The 13,000-nt window shown below is 49.5% G+C and overlaps 1 protein-coding gene across 3 annotated transcripts in view; it reads left to right on the forward strand.

Moving 5' to 3' along the window:
* Positions 1-517: 517 nt before the first annotated feature.
* LOC140492627 (thyroid receptor-interacting protein 6-like) overlaps positions 518-13,000 on the forward strand; it is a 41,574-nt gene continuing 29,091 nt past the window's right edge. For 2 of the 3 annotated variants that reach the window (XM_072591655.1, XM_072591658.1), the window contains exon 1: positions 518-741. The gene's annotated coding sequence lies outside the window, so the exon portion shown is untranslated. Of the gene's footprint in view, positions 742-11,449; positions 11,598-13,000 lie in introns of all 3 variants that reach the window. The other variant, XM_072591656.1, reaches the window with a different exon arrangement.

Here is a 13,000-nt window from a genome sequence, read left to right on the forward strand (position 1 = left end):
CCCTCTCTCCCCCCCCCTCTCCCCCCCCCCCTCCCCCCCCCCCCTCCCTCTCTCCCCCCCCCCTCCCTCTCTCCCCCCCCCCCTCCCTCTCTCCCCCCCCCCTCCCTCTCTCCCCCCCCCCCCCCCCCCCTCTCTCCCCCCCCCTCTCCCCCCCCCCCTCCCTCTCTCCCCCCCCCTCTCCCCCCCCCCCTCCCTCTCTCCCCCCCCCTCTCCCTCTCCCCCCCCCCCTCCCTCTCTCCCCCCCCCTCTCCCCCCCCCTCTCCCTCTCCCCCCCCCCCTCCCTCCCTCTCCCCCCCCCCCTCCCTCCCTCTCCCCCCCCCCTCCCTCTCTCCCCCCCCCTCTCCCTCTCCCCCCCCCCCCCCTCCCTCTCCCCCCCCCCTCCCTCCCTCTCCCCCCCCCCTCCCTCCCTCTCCCCCCCCCCTCTCCCTCCCCTCCCCCTCCCCCCCCCCCTCCCTCTCTCTCCCCCCCCCCCCCCTCCCTCCCTCCCTCCCTCCCTCCCTCTCCCTCTCCCTCTCCCTCTCCCTCTCCCTCTCTCCCTCTCTCCCACTCTCCCACATTCTCTCCATTTCCCGCGTCACTCCTTAGGAATCCGATGACGTCACCGAGCCTGCAGACACAGACTCAAAAAAAAACTTCAGGAACTTTCCGGAAAAATCAATATCCCGAAAATATCCCGGGAACCGGAGACAGGGAGAGGGCGGCCCGGACACGCGGCGGGAGCGGGACCAGGAGGAGGAGGAGGTACCAGGGAAAGGGACCGGGATCGGATCGGCCCCAGGCCCGGGAGCGCGAGAGGGATCCCGGGGAAACTCCCGGCGGGAGAGTGGAGAGACCCCCCTCCCCCCAATAAACCGTTAACCCCCCTCCCCCCAAAAAATAAACCGTTAACCCCCCTCCCCCCAAAAAAACCGTTCATCCCCCTCCCCCCAATAAACCGTTAACCCTCCTCCCTCAAAATAAACCATTAATCCCCCTCCCCCAAAATAAACCGTTAAACCCCCAAAATAATCCATTAATCCCTATCGCCCAAAATAAACTGTTAACCCCCTTCCCCAAAAATAAACCGTTAACCCTCCCCAATATAAACTGTTAATCCCCCTCTCCCAAAGCAAACCATTAAAGCCCCTCCCCCCAAAATAAACCGTTCACCCCTCCTCCCCCCCCAAAATAAACCATTATTCCCCCTCCCCAAAAATAAACCATGAATCCTCCTCCCACAAAATAAACCGTTAGTCCCCCTCCCCCAAAATAAACCGTTAGCCCCCCTCCCCCCATAATAAACCATTAATCCCCCTCCCTCCAAAATAAACCGTTAATCCCTCTCCCTCAAAATAAACCATTAATACCCTCCCCCAAAATAAACCGTCAACCCTCCTCCCCCAAAATAAACTGTTAATCCCCCTCCCCCCCCAAAATAAACCGTTAATCCCCCTCCCCAAAATAAACCGTTAACCCTCTGACCCAAAAATACCGTTAGTCCCCTCCCCTAAAATAAACTGTTAACTCCCTCCCCAAAATAAACAGTTAATCCACCCCAAATAAACCATTAACCCTCCTCCCCAAAATAAACCGTTAATCCCCCTCCTCCCAAAATAAACCGTTAACCGTCCTCCGCCAAAATAAACCATTAATCCCCTCCCCTCAAAATAAACCGTTATTCCCCTCCCCAAAAATAAACCGTTAACCCCCTCCCCAAAACAAACCGTTAACCATCCCACCCCAAAATAAGCCTCCAAAATAAACCGTTATTCCCCCTCCCCCAAAATAAACCGTTAACCTCCCCAAAATAAACTGTAAATACCCCTCCCCCAAAATAAACGGTTGACCCCATCCCCCAAAATAAACCGTTAACCTCCCCAAAATAAACCGTAAATCCCCCTCCCCCAAACTAAACCGTTAACCCTCCTCGCCTAAAATAAACCGTTAACCCCCTCCTCCCAAAACAAACCGTTAATCCCCTCCCGCCAAAACAAACCGTTAACCCCCCCTAAAATAAACTGTTAACCCCCCCAAAATAAACCATTAATCCCCCTCCCCCAAAATAAACCGTTAACCCCCAATGCCCAAAATAAACCATTAATCCCCCTCCCTCCAAAATAAACCGTTAATCCCCCCTCCAAAATAAACCATTAACCCTCCTCCCCAAATTAAACCGTTATTCCCCCTCACCCAAAATAAACCGTTAACCCCCTTTCCCCCAAAAAATAAACCATAAATCCACCTCCCCCAATATAAACCATGAACCCTCCTCCCCTAAAATAAACCGTTAACCCCCCCAAAATAAACTATTAAACCCACCCTAAAATAAACCGTTCATCCCCCTGTCCCAAAGCAAACCGTTAATCCCCCCCAAAATAAAGTTAAATCCCTTCCCCAAAATAAAATGTTAACCCCCCCAAAATAAACCATTACCCCCTCCAAAATAAACCGTTAACCCTCCTCCCCCTAAAATAAACTGTTAACCCCTCCCAAAATAAACGGTTAACCCCACCCCAAAATAAACCATTAATCCCCCTCTCCCAAAGCAAACCGTTAATCCCCCTCCCCCCAAATAAACCGTTAACCTCCTTCCCCCAAAAAATAAACCTTTAACCCACTCCCCAAAATAAACCGTTAACCCTCCTCCCGTAAAATAAACCGTTAACCCCTCCCCCAAAATAACCCATTAATCCAACCTCCCCCCAAGATAACCCGTTAATCCCCCTCCCCCCAAAATAAACCCTTAACCCTCCTCCCCCCAAAATAAACCGTTAATCCCCCTCCCCTCAAAATAAACCATTAATCCCCCCCAAAAAAACGTTAACCCCCAAAAATAAACTGTAAATCCCCCTCCCCCCCAAAAATAAACCATTAACCCACCTCCCCCTAAAATAAACCATTAACTCTCCCAAAATAAACCATTCATCCCCCTGTCCCAAAGCAAACAGTTAATCCCCCTCTCCCAAAATAAACCGTTAACCCCCGAAAATAAACCGTAAAACCCCTCCCCCAAAAATAAACCGTTAACCCACCTCCCCCAAAATAAACCATAACCCTCCCAAACTAAACCGTTCATCCCCCGTCCCAAAGCAAACAGTTAATCTCCCTCCCCCCAAAATAAACCGTTAATTCCCCCCAAAAAAACCATTACCCTTCCAAAATAAACCGTAAATCCCCCTCCCCCTAAAATAAACCGTTAACCCCCCAAAATAAATTGTTAATTCCCAATCCCCCAAAATAAACCGTTTATCCCCCTCCCCCAAAATAAACCATTTATCCCCCTCCCCCAAAATAAACCGTTAATCCCCTTCCCTCCAAAATAAACCATTAACCCTCCTCCCCCAAAATAAACCGTTAACCCCCTTCCCTCCAAAATAAACCGTTAATCCCCCTTCCCCCCCCAAAACCATTAACCCTCCTCCCCCAAATTAAACCATTAATCCCCCTCCCCCAAAATAACCCGTTATCCCCCTTCCCCCCCAAAATAATCCATTAACCACCTCCCCAAAATAATCCATTAACCACCTCCCCAAAATAAACCGTTAATCGTCCTCCCCCTAAAATAAACGTTAACCCTCCTCCCCCAAAATAAACCATTAATCGCCATCGCCCAAAATAAACCATTAATCCCCCTTCCCCCCAAAAGTAAACCGTTAATACCCCTCCCCCCAAAATAAACCGTTAATCCTCCTCCCCAAAAATAAACCGTTAACCCTCCTTCCCCTAAAATAAACCGTTAACCCCCCCAAAATAAACCGTTAACCCCCTCAAATAAACCATTAATCTCCCTCTCTCAAAGCAAACCATTAATCTCCCTTCCCCCAAAATAAACCGTTAATCCCCCTCCCCCAAAATAACCTGTTAACCCTCCTCCCCCAAATAAACCATTTATCCCCCTCCCCCAAAATAAACCGTTAATCCCCCTCCCCCAAATAAACCGTTAACCCTCCTCCCCCAAAATAAACCGTTAATACCCCTCCCCCCAAGATAAACCATTAACCCTCCTCCCCCGAATTAAACGGTTAATCCCCTCCCCCCAAAACTAAACCGTTAACCCCCTCCCCAAAATAAACAGCTAATCCACCTCCCCCAAAATAAATCGTTAACCCCCTTCCCCCCAAAATAAACCCTTAACCCACTCCCCAAAATAAACCATTAACCCCCACTCACAAAATAAACCGTTAACCCCCATCCCCCGAAATAAACCATTAATCCCCCTCCATCCAAAAGAAACCGTTAACCCTCCTCCCCCAAAAAAACTGTTAATCCCCCTCCACCCAAAATAAACCGTTAACCCTCCTCCCCCAAAATAAACCGTTAACCCTCCTCCCCCAAAATAAACAGTTAATCCTCCTTCCCCTTAATAAACCGTTAATCCCCCTCCCCAAAATAAACCGTTAACCCCCCAAAATAAGCCATTAACACTCCTCCCCCCAAAATAAACCGTTAATCCCCCCCAAAATAAACTGTTAATCCCCCGCCCTCCAAAATAAACCATTAATCCCTCTCCCCCAAAATAAACCGTTAACTCCCCTCCCCAAAACAAACCGTTAACCCCCTCCCCCAAAACAAACCGTTAACCCCCTCCCCCAAAATAAACCGTTAATGCCCTCCCCCAAAATAAACCGTTAACTCCACCCAAAATAAACCGTAAATCCTCCTCCCCAAAATAAACTGTTAACTCTCCTCCCTCTAACATAAACCGTTAACCCCACCCCAAAATAAACCGTTAATCCCCCTCTCCCAAAGCAAACCTTTAATCCCCCTCCCCCAAAATAAACCGTTAACCCTCCTCCCCCCAAATAAACCGTTAATCCCCCCTTCCCCCAAGTAAAACTATTAAAACCCTCTCCCCCAAAAAACTTAGCCCCTCCCCAAAATAAACCATTAAATCCCCCAAAAAAGTTAAATACCCCAAAAACAAACTGTTAAACTCCCCAAAATAAACCATTAAACCCCCTTCAAAAAAACTGTTAAACACCTCCTTCAAAAAATAAACTGCTAAACCCCCCCAAAAAGAGTTAAACCTCTTTCCCCCTGAAAATGTGAAAACCTCCCCCCCACAAAAAACTGTTAAACAACTCTTCACCCCACCAAAACAATCACCCTCTTCCTCCTAAAGACCATTTACCCCCTTTTCCTCTCCAACAAACCTATTAATCCCCCTCCCTTCATTAAAATCATTAACACCCCATGAGTAAAAATAATTAAATCTCTCATCCCCCAAAAAAACCCATTAAGCCCCATAGAATCCAAATAGTGTAAAAGTAGTCCATTCAGCCCATCGGTTCCACACTGTCTCTCTGAAGAGCATCCCCACCAAACTCACACCCCTTACCTCTCCCTGCATTTTCCATGGTTAGCTTTCTTTTGGATAATGGCCAATCCGCCCTGACCTGCACATGTTTGGATTGTGGGAGGAAACCGGAGCACCTGGAGGAAACCCACACAGACGCAAGGAGAATGTGCAAACTCCACACAGGCAGTTGCCTGAGGTTGGAATCGAACCTAGGTGCTGGTGCTGTGGGAGCAGTGCTACTCACTGTGTCATCCCACCTGCCTGCAAAATCCATTAAACCCCTTTCACCCTCCCAAAACAATTCACCCTCTTCTCCCCAAAACCCATTAATCCCCATCAAAGAAACTGTGAAGCCCTCTCTCCCAAAAAAACATTAGACCTCCCCAATAAAAGTTAACCCTTTAACCCCCAAAGAGTTGTTAATACCCACAAAAATGCTGTTAACCCCTCTCCCCTTAAAAGCTGTTAACCCCCATAAAAAGTTAAACCCCCCAAAAAATTGGTAACCACCACCAAAGAGCCATTAACCTTAACTCCTCCAGAAAGTTGTTAAACTCCCCCAAAGAACCTTATCTCTTTAAAAGTATTAAACCCCTCAATCAGCTGTTAACCAACCCAAAAATGTTCCTTGCCCACAACAAAGTTAACCCAACCTTAAACCCTTAAACCAAAGCATGTTGGCTCTCAAAAAAATTTTTTTCTTCCCCCAAAGGGCTATTAAATTCCCAAAATACAGTTTCCCCCAGTACATTCTAACCCCACAAAAACCCTGCATAATTGAAAACCTTTCACAAAAAACACAAATCACAGTAGAAACTTTTGTCGATAACAAATGCCTTGCCTGAAAAGACCCTGATTCTTTAGCCCTCCACTTCGAAAAACAACCCAAAATTTCCCGAAAATCTTACATTCTTCCCAAAACCTCTAACTCATCTCTGGTCTTCTCAAGCTGACTAGATCCTCCCCTTCCAAACTCCCAACTCAACACTCTCCAAAAGCCCAAAATCCTCCATTCCCTTCCCTCGGCTTACTCTTTGCACTCCTCCCAAAGCCCCGTGACATAGTGCCCCACACCCGCCAACTCAAGTGCACCAGCTACAAAGCACCAACCTAAGCCCCTGGCAACCCCAAACCATCTTCTTGTTGCGTCAATGAACAAAGCTGGGTTGAATGTTGAAACAGACTCGAGGGGCTGAATGGCCTCCTGTTCTCGTTTTTCTAATTCAAATCCTCGTCCCCGTTTTCCTCCCCCACCAAACACTAGAGACCAAACAGTTGGCTCCACAGAAAGCAGAAGATAAACCTTTCACTCCTGTAGTGCCTGGCATGACCTTGAGATGTTCCAGAGCATTTCACAGTACATTTGAAGGACAATTCTTGTTGTAATGTAAGAAACGCAGCGGCCATATTGTGGCACAGCAAGGTCCCACAAACAGCAGTGTTGCAGTGGCTGGGTAATCTGTTGGTGTTGAAATCAACTAGGAGAAAGTGAGGACTGCAGATGCTGGGGATCAGAGCTTAAAAATGTGTTGCTGGAAAAGCGCAGCAGGTCAGGCAGCATCCAAGGAGCAGGAGAATCGACGTTTCGAGCATAAGCCCTTCTTCAGTTAGTGTTGTTTGAGAAATATGTATTTTCCCCAGGATACGAAGAACCTTCCCCAGTTCTTCAATTTGAGGACCTCTTACATCCATCTAGGCAGGCAATGACATCTGAGTCTTATCCGAAAGACTGTGTCTCTGGCAGTGTGGCACTCCCTCCTTCGGTACTGCACTCAGATGTTCAGCCTGGGTTTGGCTGAGGCGACAGGTGGGGTGCTTGAACTTATGATATTCTGACTCTGAAACGAGAGCAGTACTCACTGGGTTAATGTCGTTCTGTAGCTAGCTTGCAGTTGAAGATTGGGCAGGATTTGGGTGGGGCCTGTTCCAAACTGTGGTGCCATTCATTCAGGAGGGCACAGGGCAATGAAGAAGTTGCTCCCTTGTGGAACAGAGCCCGGGGACTTGTTCAGGCAGAGTTTGTGCACATCTGTCTGTGTCAGAATACACAATGAAGAAACCAGGATCCGCCAGGATGTTACTGTGACTCAAGAACAAACAAGGACTTGTGCTTTGACAGCACCTTTCTCCGCCTTGAGACAATCCAAATCACTTCACATCCCTGGGGGTGTACCATTTATTTTCAAAATTGTAGTAACAGAATAGTTACAGCACAGGAGAAAGAGTCCCATGCCCATCCATGTCTGTGCTGGCTCTTGGTAACAGTAACTCAGATAGCGCCACTCTCTTGTCTTCTCCATGCTGCCTTGCAAATCTGACCTCTTCATAAAACAATTCATCTCCCCTCTGACAGCCTCAATTCAACCAGCATCCAGCAAACTCTCAGGCAGCGCATTCCAGACCCTAACCTCTCAATGTGTTCAAATATATTTGCTTCTTTTGCTAGTTGTTTTCAATCTGTGTCCTTTGCTTTGGTAAGGTAAGTCAAGGCGAGACTTAGGCACTTACGGTCCTGGGGTGTGTTGCCAAACAAGGAGACCTTGAGGTATAGGTTCGTAGCTCCTTGAGGACAGAGTCACAGATGAACAGGGTAGTGAGAAAGGCATTTGTTATGCTTGTCTTTGTTGGTCAGTGCATTGAGTATAGGGGTTGGGATGTCACGTTGTGGCTGTACAGAACATTGGTTTGTATTGATTTTTGGAATACTCAATTCTGGTCTCCCTGCTTTGGGAAAGATGTTGTGAAAGTTGAAAAGGTTCAGAAAAGATTTACAAGGATATTGCCAGGGTTGGAGGGTTTGAGCTACAGGGAGAGGCTGAATAGGCTGGGGCTGTTTTCCCTGGAACATCAGAGGCGGAGGGGTAACCACATAGAATCATGGTTTATGGGGCATGGATAGGATGAATAGCCACGGTCTAGTGGGGGAGTCCAAAATTAGAGGGCTGTGTGTTTAAGGTGAGAGGGGAAAGATAGAAGGGGCAACTCTTTCACACACTGTTTGTGTATGGAATGAGCTGCCGGAGGAAGTGATGAAGGTGGGTAAAATTACAACATTTAAAACATATAAGGATGGGTGCATGAAAGGGAAGGGTTTAGAAGGATATGGGATAAATGCTGGCAAACGGGACTAGATTCATTTAGGATATCTGGTCGGCATGGGCAAGTTGGACCGAAGGGTCTGTTTCCATGCTGTACACCCCAATGAATCTATAGTCATCGATCCTACCATCATTGGGAATGGTTTCTCCCTGCTGACTCTTGCCAGACCCCTTGTAGTTTATGAAAACCTGGATGAAATCTTGTCTCCACCTACTCTACCAGTCCCAACTCCTCCAACATGTCTTCACAGCTGGATTCCTCAGCCTGGAACTGTTCCTGTGAATCCTGGCTGGCTGGATAAATGAGGTAGTGAGTGTGGGGACGGCTTGTCCATAATATTGGAGCAGTGGGTAAGTTTCTGATCACTATAAAGCCACGCACCTTTCCCCTAACAATTGTGTGTACAGCAATGTCTCGTGCGCCTCAAGTGATCAAGCCTCAGCTGGAGAACTGTATCAAATTCTGGGCCCCGCCCCAAAGGAGGAATGTTGAGGCCTTGGAGAAGGTACAGAGATTTCCCCAGAATGGCCTCAGGGATCAGCAGCTTCAGTTCATTGAGACTGGAGAAGCCATTCTCCATGGAGCAGGGGTGGAGAGATTTAACTGATGTGATCGAAATCTTGAAGGGTTTTCAATGAGTAAGTAAGGAAAAACTGTTTGCTGTGGTGGGGGGATGCCAACAGACGAACGCTGGTTGAACAAATCTGCAAAAGAACCAGGAAAGATGAAAATTTTCCATCACTTTATAAGTTGTGATCTGGAACATACTGCCTGAAAGTGCAGTGGAAGCAGAATAAATATTTTTGAGTTGGATATGTATTGTACAACACTGGGGTCTTGGGTGTGTATCACAGAATATACTAAGTAAAAGTTCCCTGTACACAGATCCCACCAAACACCCCCAGGACAGGTACAGCATGGGGTTAGGTACAGCATTAAGCTCCCTCCACTCTTTTAAACTGACAGTAAAGCTTTCTCTACACTGTCTGCATAAAATAATCTTGATCATCCATTTGTGAGTGCGCTTAGAATTTAAACTTTGACAGGTTATTGAACTACTAGAGCATCACACATATCCAGGTTAGAGAACAAGGGGCGTTTTCCCTCTTATGCCCCACTCTCTAATCACCTTGAACAAATGTTCAGTCACAGCATTGAAAACTTCCATTTACCAATGGCCTGAGCAGCTTTTTTTGGAGAGAGAGGTTTCCAGATTTTCACTTCCCTTTGTGTGAGGAAGTGCTTTCTGACATCACCGTTGGAAGTCCTGGCTCCAGTTTCAAGCTTCTGGTCTCCAAGCCTTGCCCCCCCCTCCACCCCTCTCCCCCCAACAAGCATCCTCCAACAAAGGAAACCATTTTACCCCATTTGCACCATCAGATCCTTTAATCTTAAAGATCACCTCATAATCTTCCAGACGCAAGGGAATGTCAGTCGGGATCATTCCGGTAAACCTGCTGTGTGCCATCTACTACCAGAGAAGGTTCATTCGGATGATCTTTAGTATGGAGGCATTGTCTTATGAACAAGCACTAAACATTTGGGCCCCTACTCACTGAAGTTTCGAAGAATAAGAGGTAATCTTATATTGGATTCTTATGGGGCTTGGCAGGGTAAATGCTGAGAGAATATTCCCCCTCATGGGAATTCCCCAAGGGCATATTCTCCGACTGAGATAGAGTCATAGAGCTGTACAGCATGGAAAACAGACCCTTTGGTCCAACTCGTCTGTGCTGACCAGATATCCTAAATTAATCTTGTCCCATTTGCCAGCATTTGGTCCCTATCCCTCTAACCCCTTCCTATTCATACACCCACCCTTTTAAATGTTTTAATTAGACCAGCTTCCATCAGTTTCTCTGGCAGCTCATTCCATACACGCATCATCCTCTGTGTGAAAAAGTTGCCCCTGAGGTCATTTTTATATCTTTGCCCTCTCACCCTAAACCTATGCCTTCTAGTTCGGAACAATCCCAGGGAAGAGACCTTGTCTATTAACCCTATCTACGCCCCTCGTGATTTTGTAAACCTCTATAAGGTCACCCCCTCAGCCTCCGATGCTCCAGGGAAAACAGCCCCAGCCTATTCAGCCTCTCCCTATAGCTCCAACCCTGGCAACATTCTTGTAAATCTTTTCTGAACTCCTTCAAGTTTCACAACACCTTTCCTATAGCAGCGAGACCAGAATTGCACGCAATATTCCAAAGGTGGCCTAACCAATGTCCTGTACAGCCGCAACATGACCTCCCAACTCCTTGAGGAGGAATTTCTTTTCTGAGCATTGAGTGTCTTTGGATCTCTTTGCCATAAAGACTTGTGGGGGCAGGGTCCTTACGTATACTAAATGCTGAGATCGATAGATCCTTGATCAGAAGGAGAAGCAAGGGTTACGAGAAAAGGCAGGAACGTGAGGACCGTCAGGTCAGACATGATCCTATTGAATGGCGGAGCAGGCTCGAGGCGCCGAATGGCCTACTCTTCTTCTTATTTCTTACGGCCTTATCCCTCCAGAACCGAACACTGCTTCCTAAGGTGTGCAGCCGAGACCCTGTCAGAACAGTCTTACTCCAGAACATAGTGAAACCAGAGATTTGATAATCTCAAACATAACCTGCGCTCCTTTGTATTGGAGCCGCGGGGAGCTCAGGCTGAGAATACATTGCCTCTTTCAGTTCCTTTTGAACAAAGTCTGCATTTTCAAAACTTGTCGTTTCCTGTTTGAACTGAGGCTACCAAGTCCCTTGCCTGGACATGCCCAGCCACAACTACTAGCCTGACATTGATACTGAGTACTGGGCTCTGTCTGATGAGGCCTGCATGTGCTGACCCCCTTCTTCATGGTAAAGTCACCGAGAAGCCAAGCTGGCTGTGGGTGGGCCTCAGGCCATCGCTCCCCACCTGTTTTGTCAGAGTTAGGCCAGAATGCTTTTTCATTTATCTCTGCTTGTCTGTCGGGAATATGTGCTGAGGCATCTCTGTTGGAATGTTTAAAATCCCTGTGTGATCTTGTGATCTGTGACCTTGGCCTGCTCTGCACTATTGTACCAAATTCTCATCACTCTCTCTCTGCAGCAGAACAGCCTAGCTTTTGCAGTCCCTCAGGAAAGAGACGTTCTTCTGAGATTCAAACAGGCACAATTGGCTCACATCAAACACAAACAGCACAAGATCAGGGCCAATTCATCCAGTGCGGTACTGAGGGAATGTTGCATTGTCAAAGGTCAGTGCTGAAGGAGGGTCAATGCTGAGAATGTGGGCACTGTCGGAGGGTCAGTGCTGAGGGAGTGGGCACTGTCGGAGGGTCAGTGCTGAGGGAGTGGGCACTGTCGGAGGGTCAGTGCTGAGGGAGTGGGCACTGTCGGAGGGTCAGTGCTGAGGGAGTGGGCACTTTCGGAGGGTCAGTGCTGAGGGAGCGCCGCACTGTCGGAGGGTCAGTGCTGAAGGATTATTGGAGGGGGAACACCGCACTCTTGGAAAGTCAGTCCCGAGGGAGCACCGCGCGGTCGGAGGGTCAGTGCTGAGGGGGCGCCTCACTGTCGGAGGGTCAGTGCTGAAGGGGCGCCGCACTGTCGGAGGGTCAGTGCTGAGGGAGCGCCGCACTGTCGGAGGGTCAGTGCTGAGGGAGCGCCGAACTGTCGGAGGGTCAGTGCTGAGGGAGTGGGCACTGTCGGAGGGTCAGTGCTGAGGGAGTGGGCACTGTCGGAGGGTCAGTGCTGAGGGAGTGGGCACTGTCGGAGGGTCAGTGCTGAGGGAGTGGGCACTGTCGGAGGGTCAGTGCTGAGGGAGTGGGCACTGTCGGAGGGTCAGTGCTGAAGGAATGGGCACTGTCGAAGGGTCAGTGCTGAGGGAGTGGGCACTTTCGGATGGTCAGTGTTGAGGGAGCGCCGCACTGTCGGAGGGTCAGTGCTGAGGGAGCGCCGCACTGCCGGAGGGTCAGTGCTGAAGGATTATTGGAGGGGGAGCGCCGCACTGTCGGAATGTCAGTCCCGAGGGAGCGCTGCACTGTCGGAGGGTCAGTGCTGAGGGAGCGCTGCACTGTCGGAGGGTCAGTGCTGAGGGAGCGCTGCACTGTCGGAGGGTCGGTGCTGAGGGAGCGCCGCACTGTCGGAGGGTCAGTGCTGAGGGAGCGCCGCACTGTCGGAGGGTCAGTGCTGAGGGAGCGCCGCACTGTCGGAGGGTCAGTGCTGAGGGAGCGCCGCACTGCCGGAGGGTCAGTGCTGAAGGATTATTGGAGGGGGAGCGCCGCACTGTCGGAATGTCAGTCCCGAGGGAGCGCTGCACTGTCGGAGGGTCAGTGCTGAGGGAGCGCTGCACTGTCGGAGGGTCAGTGCTGAGGGAGCGCTGCACAGTCGGAGGGTCGGTGCTGAGGGAGCGTAAAAACTGTCGGAGGGTCAGTGCTGAGGGAGCGTAAAAACTGTCGGAGGGTCAGTGCTGAGGGAGCGTAAAAACTGTCGGAGGGTCAGTGCTGAGGGAGCGCCGCACTGTCGGAGGGTCAGTGCTGAGGGAGCGCCGCACTGTCGGAGGGTCAGTGCTGAGGGAGCGCCGCACTGTTGGAGGGTCAGTGCTGAGGGAGCGCCGCACTGTCGGAGGGTCAGTGCTGAGGGAGCGCCGCACTGTCGGAGG

This window comes from Chiloscyllium punctatum, chromosome 21 (genome assembly GCF_047496795.1).
Source record: "Chiloscyllium punctatum isolate Juve2018m chromosome 21, sChiPun1.3, whole genome shotgun sequence".
NCBI lineage: Eukaryota > Metazoa > Chordata > Chondrichthyes > Orectolobiformes > Hemiscylliidae > Chiloscyllium > Chiloscyllium punctatum.